Source organism: Oryx dammah, unplaced genomic scaffold, assembly GCF_014754425.2.
Source record: "Oryx dammah isolate SB20612 unplaced genomic scaffold, SCBI_Odam_1.1 HiC_scaffold_11209, whole genome shotgun sequence".
NCBI classification, from domain to species: Eukaryota; Metazoa; Chordata; class Mammalia; order Artiodactyla; family Bovidae; genus Oryx; species Oryx dammah.
In genome coordinates this window covers 5,014,503-5,028,787 of record NW_024080602.1, presented here as the reverse complement: position 1 = coordinate 5,028,787, position 14,285 = coordinate 5,014,503, and positions in this window count along the sequence as shown.

The window sequence follows — 14,285 nt, the reverse complement described above, 5'->3', positions numbered from 1 at the left end:
TTTGAAAGAAAAGAAATGAGAAAAATATTTTAAAACTGAAAGACCATGAACTATTTCTAAATCACATTTTAAAAGCCAGGTCTCTGTGTCTTACCAATCAGCTGGTGTTATTTGGGCTTATCACTTAGGTATGTACTAGAGTGGCTGGTAGCAGTGGTCTGCTGTGTACTTGAGGACTCCAGTTCAAGACTGTGGCATCGAATTGCCCCTGTCATGTACATAACATGCCCAAGTTGGAATCGTTTCACCTAGTCAGGTCTGCATCAGCATGAATAATCAAGGTGACCAGCCCAGTTCCAGTTCAGTCGCTCAGTCATGTCCGACTCTTTGAGACCCCATGAACCAGCACGCCAGACCTCTCTGTCCATCACCAACTCCCAGAGTCCACCCAAACCCATGTCCATTGAGTCAGTGATGCCATCCAGCCATCTCACCCTCTGTCGTCCCCTTCTCCTCCTGCCCCCAATCCCTCCCAGCATCAAGGTCTTTTCAAATAAGTCAGCTCTCTGCATCAGGTGGCCAAAGTATTGGAGTTTCAGCTTCAGCATCAGTCCCTCCAATGAATACTCAGGACTGATCTCCTTTAAGATGGACTGCTTGGGTCTCCTTGCAGTCCAAGGGACTCTCAAGAGTCTTCTCCAACACCACGGTTCAAAAGCATCAATTCTTCCACACTCAGCTTTCTTTATAGTCCAATTCTCACATCCATACATGACTACTGGAAAAACCATAGCCTTGACTAGATGGAGCTTTGTTGGCAAAGTAATGTCTCTGCTTTTTAATATGCTGTCTGCTGCTGCTGCTGCTGCTAAGTTGCTTCAGTCATGTCCGATTCTTTGTGACCCCATAGACGGCAGCCCACCAGGCTCCTCCGTCCATGGGATTCTCCAGGCAAGAGTACTGGAGTGGGTTGCCATTGCCTTCTCCGAATATGCTATCTAGGTTGATCATAACTTTCCTTCCAAGGAGCAAGCGTCTTTTAATTTCATGGCTGCAATCACCATCCACAGTGATTTTGGAGCCCAGAAAAATAAAGTCAGCCACTGTTTCCACTGTTTCCCCAGCCCAGGGATTATTAATTAGGATTTGGCCAGCTACAAATAACAGGGGGAAAAAGCTAAAATAAATGAAATAAACTAAAATAACAATAAACAAGGTAGAAAGTTTGTCTCTCATGTACAAGAAGTTGGGAGGTAGTAAGTTCGTTGTCGGTGTGATGCTCCATGGTGTCAGGAAACTGGTATCCTATCTTCTTGCTTTACCACAAGAGCATTCCATTCTCAAGTTCACATCATCTGAAATGGCTTCTATAGCTCCAACTGCATTCCAATCAGCGGGGAGGAGGAAAGAGAAAAGGGCATGACTCAACATTTCTAAGAACATTTCCCAGAAGTTGCATACAACAATTGTGGTTACATCCAGAACGTAAACCCATGGCCACACACAGCTGCAAAAGAAACTGGGAATATAGTCTTTATTCTTGGTTACCGTGGCCCAGTAAAAACTCAGGGCTTCTATTACTGTGGAAGAAGGGGTGAAAAGATGTTGGGGGGAAATTAGTAGACTGCCACAAATAATAAAATAGAAAAAAATAAGCTAGTGCTTTCATTTTTCAAATCTGGAAAATTAGAGTGTTCCCCAAAATATTAAGAATATAAATAGCTAGTACTTTCACAATAAGGCATGTAAGCAATTTCAGCACAAGAAACCTATGACATTGCTGTATTAGACCTTTGGGAATTTCTGCTGGACTTTATGGCTTCCCTGGTGGCAAAGAATCTGCCTGCAATGTGGGAGACTTGTATTTTATCCCTGGGTCAGGAAGATCCCCTGGAGAAGGGAATGGCTACCTACTCCAGTATTCTTGCCTGGAGAATTCCATGGACACAGGAACGACTAACACATTCATTCACATCAGCTCCACCACGAGCTAAAAGTCTGACCACCATCAAATCACTTTATTGCTTTGTTTGCTCCTTTGTAAGACAAAATGTATAGATTAGCTGATTCCAAAGGTATTGTTTTAATGCAAGATACTGAAGAGTAATAAATCAACAGGTATTTATTGAGTGTTATGTGTTTTAGGTAATAAGCCAAATTGGTAAGATAACCTTCAAAACATACTCTCTATGTTTGGCAGTGAAAAACTCATCTTCTCAGGGTCCCACACAATTAGATATATCTTGTACCCCAGCTCCGCAACTAAATAGGCTTCAGGTCAGAAGAGGGTGAAGTGAAGATGGAGGCCTGCTTGCAGTCCATTCGGGAAAAAAAAAACAAACCAGCTTCCAAGGGCAGCGAGGCTAGAGGTGCTAGTAGTCACGTGCCCAGTGTCAGTGGCGAGAGGACAAGTCCGCTTTTGCCCAGTGGTGGCACCAGTAGGGTCTGCACTAGAGTAGGGGACCAGCACAGTTCTGACACCAGCCTGTCAGCTGCCAAACCTCATTTCCTGACCACTCAGAGGCTCTAGGAGCCATCACATCCTTTAATAAATTTCTTTTCTGTTTAAACTACTAATAATGAGTCAGACTTCAACAGTATGTAAACCATAAACTTCCAGATGTTCCAGTTGGATTTAGAAAAGGCAGAGGAACCAGAGATCAAGTTGCCAACATCCATTGGATCTTCAAAAAAGCAAGAGAGTTCCAGAAAAACATCTACTTCTGCTTTATTGACTACGCCAAAGCCTTTGACTGTGTGGATCACAACAAACTGTGGAAAATTCTTTAAGAGATGGGAATACCAGACCATCTGATCTGCCTCCTGAGGAATCTGTATGCAGGTCAAGAAGCAACAGTTAGAACTGGACATGGAACAACAGACTGGTTCCAAGTTGGGAAAGGAGTAGGTCAAGCCTGTACATTGTCACCCTGCTTATTTAACCTATATGCAGAATACATCATGAGAAACACTGGGCTGGATGAAGCACAAGCTAGAATCAAGATTGCTGGGAGAAATATAAATAACCTCAGATACGCAAATGATACCACCCTTATGGCAGAAACTGAAGAAGAACTGAAGAGCCTTTTGATGAAAGTGAAAGAGGAGAGTGAAAAAGCTGGCTTAAAACTCAACATTCAGAAAACTAAGATCATGGCATCCAGTCCCATCACTTCATGGCAAATAGATGGGGAAACAATGGAAACAGTGACAGATTTCATTTTGGGGGGCTCCAAAATCACTGCAGATGGTGACTGCAGCCATGAAATTAAAAGACACTTGCTCCTTGAAAGAAAAGTTATGACCAACTTAGACAGCTTATTAAAAAGCAGAGACATTACTTTGCCAACAAAGTCCATCTAGTCAAAGCTATGGTTTTCCCAGTAGTCAGGTATGGATATGAGAGTTGGACCATAAAGAAAGCTGAGTGCCAAAGAATTGATGCTTTTGAACTGTGGTGTTGGAGAAGACTCTTGAGAGTCTCTTGGACAGCAAGAAGATCCAACTAGTCCATCCTAAAGGAAATCAGTCCTGAATATTTATTGGAAAGACTGATGCTGAAGCTGAAACTCCAATACTTTGGCCACCTGATGAGAAGAACTGACTCATTGGAAAAGACCCTGATGCTGGGAAAGATTGAAGGTAGGAGGAGAAGGGGACGACAGAGGATGAGATCGTTGGATGGCATCACTGACTCGATGGACATGAGTTTGAGTAAGCTCCAGGTATTGGTGATGGACAGGGAAGCCGAGCGTCCTGCAGTCCATGGGATCGCAAAGAGTCGGACACGACTGAGCTACTGAACTGAACTGAGACCAGATTCTGTTATTTGCAGTGAAGAATCCTAACATACATGGACCGATTTTAAGTGACAGAAGACAAAATGTCATTAAATGCTGATTTGCTTAATCCAAACGTTAAGTGCTAAATAAAGATGAACAAGAGCTGGAGAAGTTGATGAAGACTTCTGGAAAGATCTGGAACTTGACTAGAGTCTTGGAATTAGGTAGGATTTGGATAGAAGTATGTGAAAGTGCCCTAAAATAGGAGAAATAGCACACGCATAAAAAATGTTGAAAAGAAAGTGTTAGTCACTCAGTGTTGTCTGACTCTTTGTGACCCCGTGGACTATAGCCCCCCAGGCTCCACTGTCCATGGAATTCTCCAGGCAAGAATGCTGCTAAGTCATTTCAGTTGTGTCCAACTCTGTGTGACCCCATAGACGGCAGCCCACCAGGCTCCCCCGTCCCTGGGATTCTCCAGGCAAGAAGACTGGAGTGGGTTGCCATTTCCTTCTCCACTGCATGAAAGTGAAAAGTGAAAGGGAAGTCGCTCAGTCGTGTCTGACTCTTCTCGACTCCATGGACTGCAGCCTACCATGGTCCTCCATCCATGGGATTTTCCAGGCAAGAGTACTGGAGTGGGGTGCCATCACCTTCTCAGAGGCAAGAATACTGGAGTGGATTGCCATTCCCATCTCCAGGATATCTTCCCGACCCAGGGATTGAACCCATGGTCTCCCACATTGCAGGCAGATTCTTTACCATCTGAGCCATAAGGGAAGCCCCCGCCACTCACCCCCACTCCCGCAAAAAAAAAAAAATATTGGGGAAATAAAGGTGGGATAGCTATATTAAATTGAGAGATCGCATCATAATTTTTTTCATAGCTCCTGGAAGGTTTTAAATATTTTTTTACATAATATTTGATGCCTACAGAATAACTACAATAGGGGAGACCTGGCTTCAATCCCTGGGTTGGGAAGATCCCCTGGAGAAGGAAATGGCAACCCACTCCAGTATTCTTGCCTGGAAAATCCCATGGACAGAGGAGCCTGGAGGGCAACAGTCCATGGTGTCGCAAAGAGTCGGACACGACTGAGCGACTTCACTTGACACTTGACTTGACAGAATAATATATAATGTTTATGTATATTACAAAGCACAATAATATACAAATCTGTGACCATACCTTCCAATCTAAGAACTAGCCAACATCTTATTCTTGTTGTTATTCAGTCATCTAGTCATGTCTGATTCTCTGTGACCCCAAGGACTGCAGCACACCAGGCCTTCCTGTCCCTCACCTTCTCCCGGAGTTTGCCCAAGTTCATGTTGATTGCATTAGTGATGCTGTCCAGCCACCTCAGCCTCTGATGCCCTCTTCTCCTTCTCCCCTCCATCTTTCCCAGCATCAAGGACTTTTCCAGTGAGTAAAACGTTCACATCAGATGACCAAGATACTCGAGCTTAAGTATCAGCATCAGTCCCTCCAGTGAATATTCAGGGCTGATCTCCCCTAAGATTGACTGGTTTGATCTTGCTGTCCAAGGGACTTTCAGGAGTCTTCTCCAGCACCACAGTTCGAAGGCATCAATTCTTTGGCAGTCTGCCTTCTTTACCGTCCACCTCTCACAACCATCGTGACCACTGGGGCGACTGTAGCCTTGACCATCCGGATCTTTTTTGGCAGAGTAATGTCTCTGCTTTTCAACACACTATCTAGGTTTGTCATCGCTTTCCTGCCAAGAAGCAGTTGTCTTCTGATTTCATGGCTGCTAGTCACTGTCCACAGTGATTTTGGAGCCCAAGAAGAGGAAATCTGTCACTACCTCCACTTTTTCCCCTTCTGTTTGCCATGCATACCAACATCTTATATCTTTTTATCCCTTCTCTGATCCTCCTTCCTCCTGAGATCACCATTATCCTGAATTTTGTATTTGTCATTCCTTTTAAAAATAGTTTTGTATTTAGTTATAGGCCTGAACAATATAAGCAATATGTTGTCCAATATTGCCTGTTTTGAGTTTTATAAAAAAGTATATCAAACTGTAGGCAGTCTGCTTGGGCTTACTATCCTTATTTCATATTTTGTCCGGTGATTCTTCTGGGTTGTTTCACACAGCTGTAGTTTAGAAAATTTTTACTGCTCTATATGATTCTTTACTGAATGTATAACAATTTACTTAACTATTCTCTTATTGGTAAACATTTGAAATGGTGTGAGGTTTTTTGCAACTCTGAACAGAACAGTGCTATTTAGATTCTTATATATGTATTTGTAGATATGTATTGTTACATGTGTATTTTTATATGTATCAAATGAACAAAGACCTTGAGCAGACAGGTGGAAGGGCTAGCTTTTGAGATTTTAATTTTTTTTCTTTTTTTTTTTGCCCCACTGCACAGCATGCAGGATCTTAGTTCCCCCACCAGGGACTGAACACATGCCCCTTGCATTGGAAGCATGGACTCTTAATCACTGGATCATCAGGAAAGTCTCAGAAGGAGATAGCCTTTGATGGCAACACTTCTCTCCACTCTAATATGCAGGATGGAGGATTTAGATATAGGTGTGTTATTAGGTTTTTAATAGGAAGTTAAGAATCAGAGAAGATGATTAAGTCACTGCATGGCTGAAGTTTTCGTAGGTAAGTGCAACGGAAGGAAAAAGGGACAAGAGATTTGAAGTATTTGCAGGAAGTGATGAACCTTAAAGTCTGAACTGGATGGAGTAATACCAAAGGAGACTGAGTGGAGGTGGGGACTTGAATGAAGTTGCGCTCTGGGTGGGGCCTATGGTTTGTTTCCAGGAGAGCACTCGAGCAAGTAAGGCTGAGACAGAGACAGAGAGGCCCCAGGCTAGGCATTTGCAACTGGGTTTCTGTTTACATTTCTCAGGATAAGGAAAAGAGGGCCTTCAGGCTGGACACTTAAAACTGGCCTCCTGTGTGCGTTTATTGAAATGGGTAATAGGTGTGTTCCAGGTTAGATATTTACAACCAGCCTCCTGTTTGCTCTCTGAAATGGAATTAACAACTGAAACAGGGTAAATAGCCAGGCTTTGTCTCCTGTGGACTCCTTAAGATAACAGTCATGGTAGTAACAGAGAGAGGCTAAACCTTGTTTGAGTAAAGGATCAGGAGGGCATATATTTTCCACCCTTGAGGCAAGGGAGACATTTCATATGTGCAGAAAGGCTCCTTGAGGGTCAAAAGGGGAGGGCACCGCTCCACAATATGTGATGCTATATTGCGATACCATAGGCCTCTGGGCTGAAATCCACCTTGGGAAAATGTTGCCCACACATGTCAGGGAGGGTCCTAGGACAGGTCTGGTGTGGAAAAAGAAACCAGACAATTGGCCAAAGGGAAGATAAAGACTCAGAAGAACTGCCTTATATAAATGACTTAATTGCCTCTTTACTGCACTCCTCCTTACTTGGGGGGATGCCCACAGCCTTTCTCTCTGGGTGTACATGTCTGTCTTGCTTCTGTCTTAACTAGATAAATTGTTTCCCTGTGTGTTTCCCACTTGTTGTTGTGGTATATCTCTAATGATAAACTTTGCACCTGCATTTTCAGTTTTTGCCTCCTTGAGAAATGCATTTTTCACTGGGGACAAAAATCCCCTTGTCTCTCTCCTTTGCTGATCTGATGGCTAGGATTCCCAGCTTTCATCCAGGCTACCCAGGTTCGATTCCTGGACAGGGATTTAAGATCTCTTCATGTCACTGACCATTTGTTTTAAATTTGTGATATTGGAGGTTGTACCATGCAAAGGTCCAGGATATCAACTGAGGTCTCCTTACTCCTCAAAGGTCAAGTACGATGAATTCAACTACCCATCACTTCACTTTCTGTGGAAGTTGAGGCCCTTCCCAAGATTTTTGTAAATCCCAGTGAGACCAAGATCCCCAGGGTCATCTAGGACTCTGAACTCCTGAATCTCACATGTTTATTTCTGTTCTGAATTGTTTCAGTTTAAGCTCTTTCTACAGTTATAACAGTAAAAGTCATTCATTCAATAGATATGCCCCACTTTGTGGGATTCTTAGAAAAGGGTTACATCGTTATCTGGCAAAGCTTTTATCTCCGTGCCCCTTTCTCCACTTTTCTCTCTCCTTCCCATCTCCTCTGTTACGGAGAACATGCTTCCATTTTCTTAAGCTTGGCGCCAGTCAACACCCTCAGGATAGGGATAGGAGGCATCGTCTGTGGGTGTTCACCAATTTCAAGCACTTATTAAAATACAATATTCTTCCCAGCAAGAATTCTTCTTTCCCTAAGAGGACTTTAGTGCTTTCGATTAAGGTAGTAAAATGTTCTTCACCTCCATTCAAACAAAATTTCATGGAAAAGAAGAGTGATAAGAAAGTATACTCCAGGTGTGGTGGACTAGAAGCAAGTTATCTTACAGACTGAGACCAGCAATATTTGACTTTCACATCTCATATTTTAAAAATTATTTCTTCTGTGTTCTCAATAGTAAGGTATTTTGCACTTCTGAAAAAATATTTCAAAAAAGAAAAATGTTTTAGATTACTTTTGACACTCATAATTTTAAAATGTTTTAGGTTCAAATGCTTTAAAAAGCACTTTCACCAGGTGAGGGAGCTCTTCCTTAAGTGTTTTCATGGCCCAGGAGTATATTTTGAAGACTCAGGCTTAAGAGATGTTATTCAAAATATGAAAGAAAATTTTCCTGATGGCATTTGAATGGTAAAAGTTTCCAAGATAGAATACCAAAAAAAAACCTCAACTTCATCAAAATGAAAAACTTTCGCTCTTAAAAAAAAAAAAAAATGAAAAGACAAACCTCAGGCAAGGAGAATATGAAAGTGTGAAAATGTTAGTTGTTCAATCATGTCCAACTCTTTGCAACCCCATGGAATGTAGGCCACTAGGCTCCTCTGTCCATGGAATTCTCCAGGCAAGAATACTGGAGTGGGTTCCCATTCTCTTCTCCAGGGGATCTTCCCTACTCAGGGATCGCACCTACGTCTCCTGAATTGCAGGCAGATTCTTTACCACCTGAGCCACCAGGGAGCTGCAAATCACATATTTGACAAAGGATTTTTATCTAAAGTACATACAGAACTTTTTAAAAAGCAAACCTCAATAATAAGACAACCCATTTAAAAATGGGCAAAATATTTAAATATTCATATTACCAACAAATATATATGGATATCAAATAAGCGTATAAAAAAATGCTCAAAATCATTAGTCAGTGTGTGTATGCCCAGTCGCTCAGTCGACTCTGCTAGTGGGTTGCCATTTCCTTCTCCAGGGGATCTTCCCAACCTAGGAATCATACCTGCATCCCCTGCATCTCACTGCATTGGCAGGTGGATTCTTCACCACTGAGCCACCTGGGAAGCCCACATTAGTCAGTTGAAACGTATCAATTAAAACCACAATGAAGTACTAGTATGCATCCATTAGAATGACACAGACTTTAAAGGACTAATCATACCAGATTCTGGCAAAGATGTAGAATACCTGGAACTCCCCTACGTTGCTGATGGAATGTAAAATAGCTTTAAAAAAAATTCACTGTATTGTATTTTTATTTATTAAAAAAATTTTTAAATCTGTGCCTTACAGCTTGTGGGATCTTAGTTCCCCAACCAGAGATTGAACTAGGGCCCTCAGCAGTGAAAGCACAGATTTCCATCCACTGGACCACTAGGGAATTCCCTAAAATAGTTTAAACACTTTGGAAAATAGTTTTGAAATTTCTTTAAAAGTTCAACATACACCTACCATGTGACCCAGCCATTGTACTCTTGGGTATCTAGAGAGAAATGAGAACATATACATATAACGATGTTTATAGAAGCTTTATTTGTAATATCCATCAAAAGGTGAATAAACTAATTGTGATGTATTAATAAAATGACTTACTACTTAGCAATCAATGAACTACTGACATGAACAACTACATGGGTAAACCTCAGCAAGTATGCTCAGTGAAAGAAGCCAGACAATCCCTCCTCAATAAAAAGCACATTAAGGAGTACATACCATACAATTCCATTAATACAAAATTCTAGTTATATACAGGATAGATAAAAAAAGGTCCTACTGTATAGCACAGGGAATTATATTCAGTATCCCGGGATAAGTCATAATGAAAAAAATATACGTAATTGAGTCACTGTTGAACAGTAGAAATTAAACACAGCCTAGTAATTCAACTACGAAAGTGAAGAGTTAGTTGCTCAGTGGTGTCCGACTCTTTGCGACTCCAGGGACCGTAGCCTGCCAGGCTCCTCTGTCCATGGGATCTCCAGTGGATCTTCTTGATCCAGGGATCGAACCTGGGTCTCCTGCACTGCAAGCAGATTCTTTACTGTCTGAGCCACCAGGGAAGCCCCTTCAATAAAATGTAAAATAAATAAAATTTTAAAAGATGAAAATTATAGTAGGGGCAATGGGCAGATGCAGAGGGGCAGGATTCTGAAGGGGCACAAGGAAACTGTTGGGAGGTAATGGATGTGTTTATTATCATGATTGTGGTGATGGTTTGTCCACATATGTCAAAATTGTTCAAATGTTATCCTTTCCATGTATGCCACCTATCACATGATTATGTCTCAATAGATCTGTAAAAAAAAAATCTTAAAGTATAAAAAATGTTTTAAAAATATAGAAGAAAATTCCCTCAATAGAATTTAAACTAATTTGAATGTATTTATTGAGTTCCCAGTTCTAAAGGGTATATAGCACTGAATTTGGGACCTGTTACCTTAGAGAAGGGCTTCCCTGGTGGCTCAGACGGTAAAGAATGTCTTGCAATGTGGGAGACCTGGGTTCGAATCCCTGGGCAGGGAAGATCCCTGGAGGAGGGCATGGCAACCCACTCTAGTATTCTTGCCTGAAGAATCCCCATGGACAGTGAAGCATGGTAGACTACAGTCCATGGGGTCATGAAGAGTCGGACACAACGAGCAACTAAGCCTGGCCTAGCACTTTACAGAGAGTGAAGGGGTAATCAGTTTTTTTCTTCATTTTTTGGGTATTTTAACACAAATAAAACCAAACCAAAACCAAACAAAAAAAGGAAGTACCACAATTGTTAGAATAAGAGGAATAAGAAGGACCATGTGAATTAACTGATTATTTCATTTTATAATCAGTAGACTTAATCCTTCAAAATAAGAATGCTTCTTTTTATGTTTACATTGCAAATGACTAAAAGGCTTGAAGTAAAACAAACTGATTTCATGTGAAAAAAAGTACATATTTTTTTATTGCCTATGAAGACAGAAAAGTTATGAAAGGAAGTTTTGAGTGAAAGCCTGGAAATAGTTCTTTTTTAAAGAAGGTTTTACCTGGGGGCTTTCCTGGTGGTCCAGTGATTAATACTCTGTGCTTACAACACAGGGGCCTGGGTTCAATTCCTGGTTGGGGAAGTTCTGCATGCCATGAGGTGCAGCCAAAAAGAAAACGATAAAAAAAGAAGGCATTGTAGTACATCACAGATGGAGCTTTTCAGAAACTCGAGAAGGATTTTTCCTTCTCTATAACAGGGCGATTCAATAGATAGTTTTACAAAGACTATAGAAAAATACATAAGGAGGCCAGATTCTTCGGTTTCAGTGAACCCTCAGGCAGGTAACTCATTGCTATGGAAAGAGCCTGGGCAGGTGAGACACAAGCCCTGGCTATGGTTTATTATTCACCGTTGATCTGTACTGTGACCCAAGCTTTTCCATAAAGCAGAGATCACACTGGATCGTGGTACTTAATTTATATGCCCTTAGACATGGAGAAGGCAATGGCACCCCACTCCAGCACTCTTGCCTGGAAAATCCCATGGATGGAGGAGCCTGGTGGGCTGCAGTCCATGGGTCGCTAAAAGTCAGACACGACTGAGCGACTTCACTTTCACTTTTCACTTTCATGCATTGGAGAAGGAAATGGCAACCCACTCCAGTGTTCTTGCCTGGAGAATCCCAGGGATGGGGGAGCCTGGTGGGCTGCCGTCTATAGGGTTGCACAGGGTCGGACACGACTGAAGCGACTTAGCAGCAGCAGACATTGTTTACTGGATCTGTTAAAAAAGAGAAGGGACAGATTTATCCATTTAACAAATATTTACTGATTGTCTATATGCCAGGTCTGTATGCCTAGAGCCAGTGACAAAATGGCCAATACAACAGATGAGGTAAACCAATAGGGAACCAAAAAATAAGCCAGTAAATAAACAAAGAAGATAATGAAAGGAGAAAACAAAGTGGTATTGTGACAGAGAGTGCCTTCAGGGACAATGTAGTGAGCATAGGGAAGTGACACTTGGGCATAGCGTATGTAGCAAGAAGCAGGCGGCCAAGCGTAGGGCCTCCACACTGGGTAAACAGGAACAACATCTGTGTTCAGAAGGAGGAAAGAAGCTCACGGTGGCCAGAGTGTGGTGACTAAGTGGGAAAGTAGAATGCGGTGAGGTCTGATGGAGGCAGAGCTGAAAAGTCTGAGAAGGGTTTTGAACTGGAGCCACCGGTGGGCCTTGAACGGAGACTAAATGTGTGTTTGTAAAGATCCTTGAGCTGCTCTATGGAGAATGGACTTTCAGGAGACCAGAGGGAAAGCAGAGGGCCAGTTAGGATTCTCATGTTTGGGAGACAGAACTTATAGGCAGCTCCGCCCCTGATGTTTGCAGGACCCAGGGCAAGAGGCCACGTGGACACCCAATACCAAATGCTTACTTATGCAAAAATGATACATTAAGCTTCAGGTCATCAATTAAAATATGTTCTGTGCTCCTATCTTGAGAAATATACTTTCACAACAATATGGAAGTCCAGGTTGGAATTGAGATTTCTCAAATTCCGTAAAGTGCTAGAATGCACCATGGGGAGAGCTGGCCCCTAGCTTTCTTCTTGCCGCTGCCCCTTCTCTTCTCCCCTCCAACTCCATCATATGCTGCAAGGGCCTTCACCCCAGGTGCGTGGACATCCAGACCATGAGCCAAGCTCTGTCCACACCTCCTCAAATAGTTCCTTGGCCCCTCTTGGGCCTGGGGGAGTCTATACCTGGGTGCAGTATGTCACTCTGTTCTCAGGAAGGTGGACCAGGGAAAGAGGCCCTGCACTGTTTGGGCAGGAAATTCTGGAGTCTTGGGGAACCAGAGAATCATCTAGAAGTAGGGGACATAGACTCTGTGCAGGCATGACCCTTTGGTTCTGAGGACTCCTCCCAGTGTGGTAGGCGGTACAGTCAGACAGGGGCCATAGTGGAGGCTCTGGAGCCCAAGGCCAGGAAGGACTCCTCAGTTTTTTTGACAGTTTGGATGTGGGTGGTGCTTCAAAGAGAGGAAACAAGATGGTTAGGGGTGAGGGAGTGGAATCAAGTGCTCCAGTTGAAATGTTTTCATATACAGCAGTTGGCTGTATATGTCTGAAACTCAAGGGGCTTCCCAGATGTCACTAGCGGTAAAGAACCTGCTTGCCAGTGCAGGAGGCATAAGAGATGTGGGTTCAATTCCTGGGTCCAGAAGATCCCCTGGAGGAGGGCATGGTGACCCATTGCAGTATTCTTGCTTGGAAAATCCTATGGAGAGAGGAATCTTGTGGGCTACAGTTCATGAGCTCACAACGAGTCGGACACAATTAAAGTGACTTAGCACGCATTCATGTTTGAAACCCAGGAGGAGAGGTCTAGACCAGCAGTAATAAAATTGGGAACTCATCAGCATAAAGATGTTGGAGCACATAGCAGAGAATGTAGACAAAAAAGGGACAGAGTCTGAGGCACCGTGCCTGTGCTTAGTCATGTCCAACTCTTTGTGGCCCGGTGGACTGTAGCCTGCCAGGCTACTTTGTCCATGGGGATTCTCCAGGCCAGAATACTATAGTGGGTAGTCTTTCCCTTCTCCAGGGGATCTTCCCAATCCCGGGGTTGAAGCCAGGTCTCCTGCATTGCACGCAGATTCTTTACTGTCTGAGCCACCAGGGAAGCCAATGAGTACTAGAGTGGGTAGCATATCCCTTCTCCAGGGGATCCTCCCGACCCAGAGGAATCAAACTGGGGTCTCCTGCATTGAGGGCAGAATCTTTACCATCTGAGCTACCAGGGAAGCCCTCTGAGGCACTGCTGCTGCTGCTGCTAAGTCACTTCAGTCGTGTCCGACTCTGTGCGACGCCATAGACGGCAGCCCACCAGGCTCCCCCATCCCTGGGATTCTCCAGGCAAGAACACTGGAGTGGGTTGCCATTTCCTTCTCCAATGCATGAAAGTGAAAAGTCAAAGTGAAGTCGCTCAGTTGTGTTCGACTCTTCGCGACCGACTCTTCGCGACCCCATGGACTGCAGCCTACCAGGCTCCTCTATCCATGGAATTTTCCAGGCAAGAAAACTGGAGTTGGTTGCCATTTCCTTCTCCATAATTTTACCTCCTAGAAATAAACACTGTTAGCATCTTGAAATATTTTCTTTGTCTTCTCTCTCTCTCAATCTCTCCCTCTCTCTATCCATCATATATATTTACACTGTATTTTAATAATAAAATGGTGCTCATATGTATATAATTTTTTTAAGTGTTTTTGTCACTACTTTTGCAG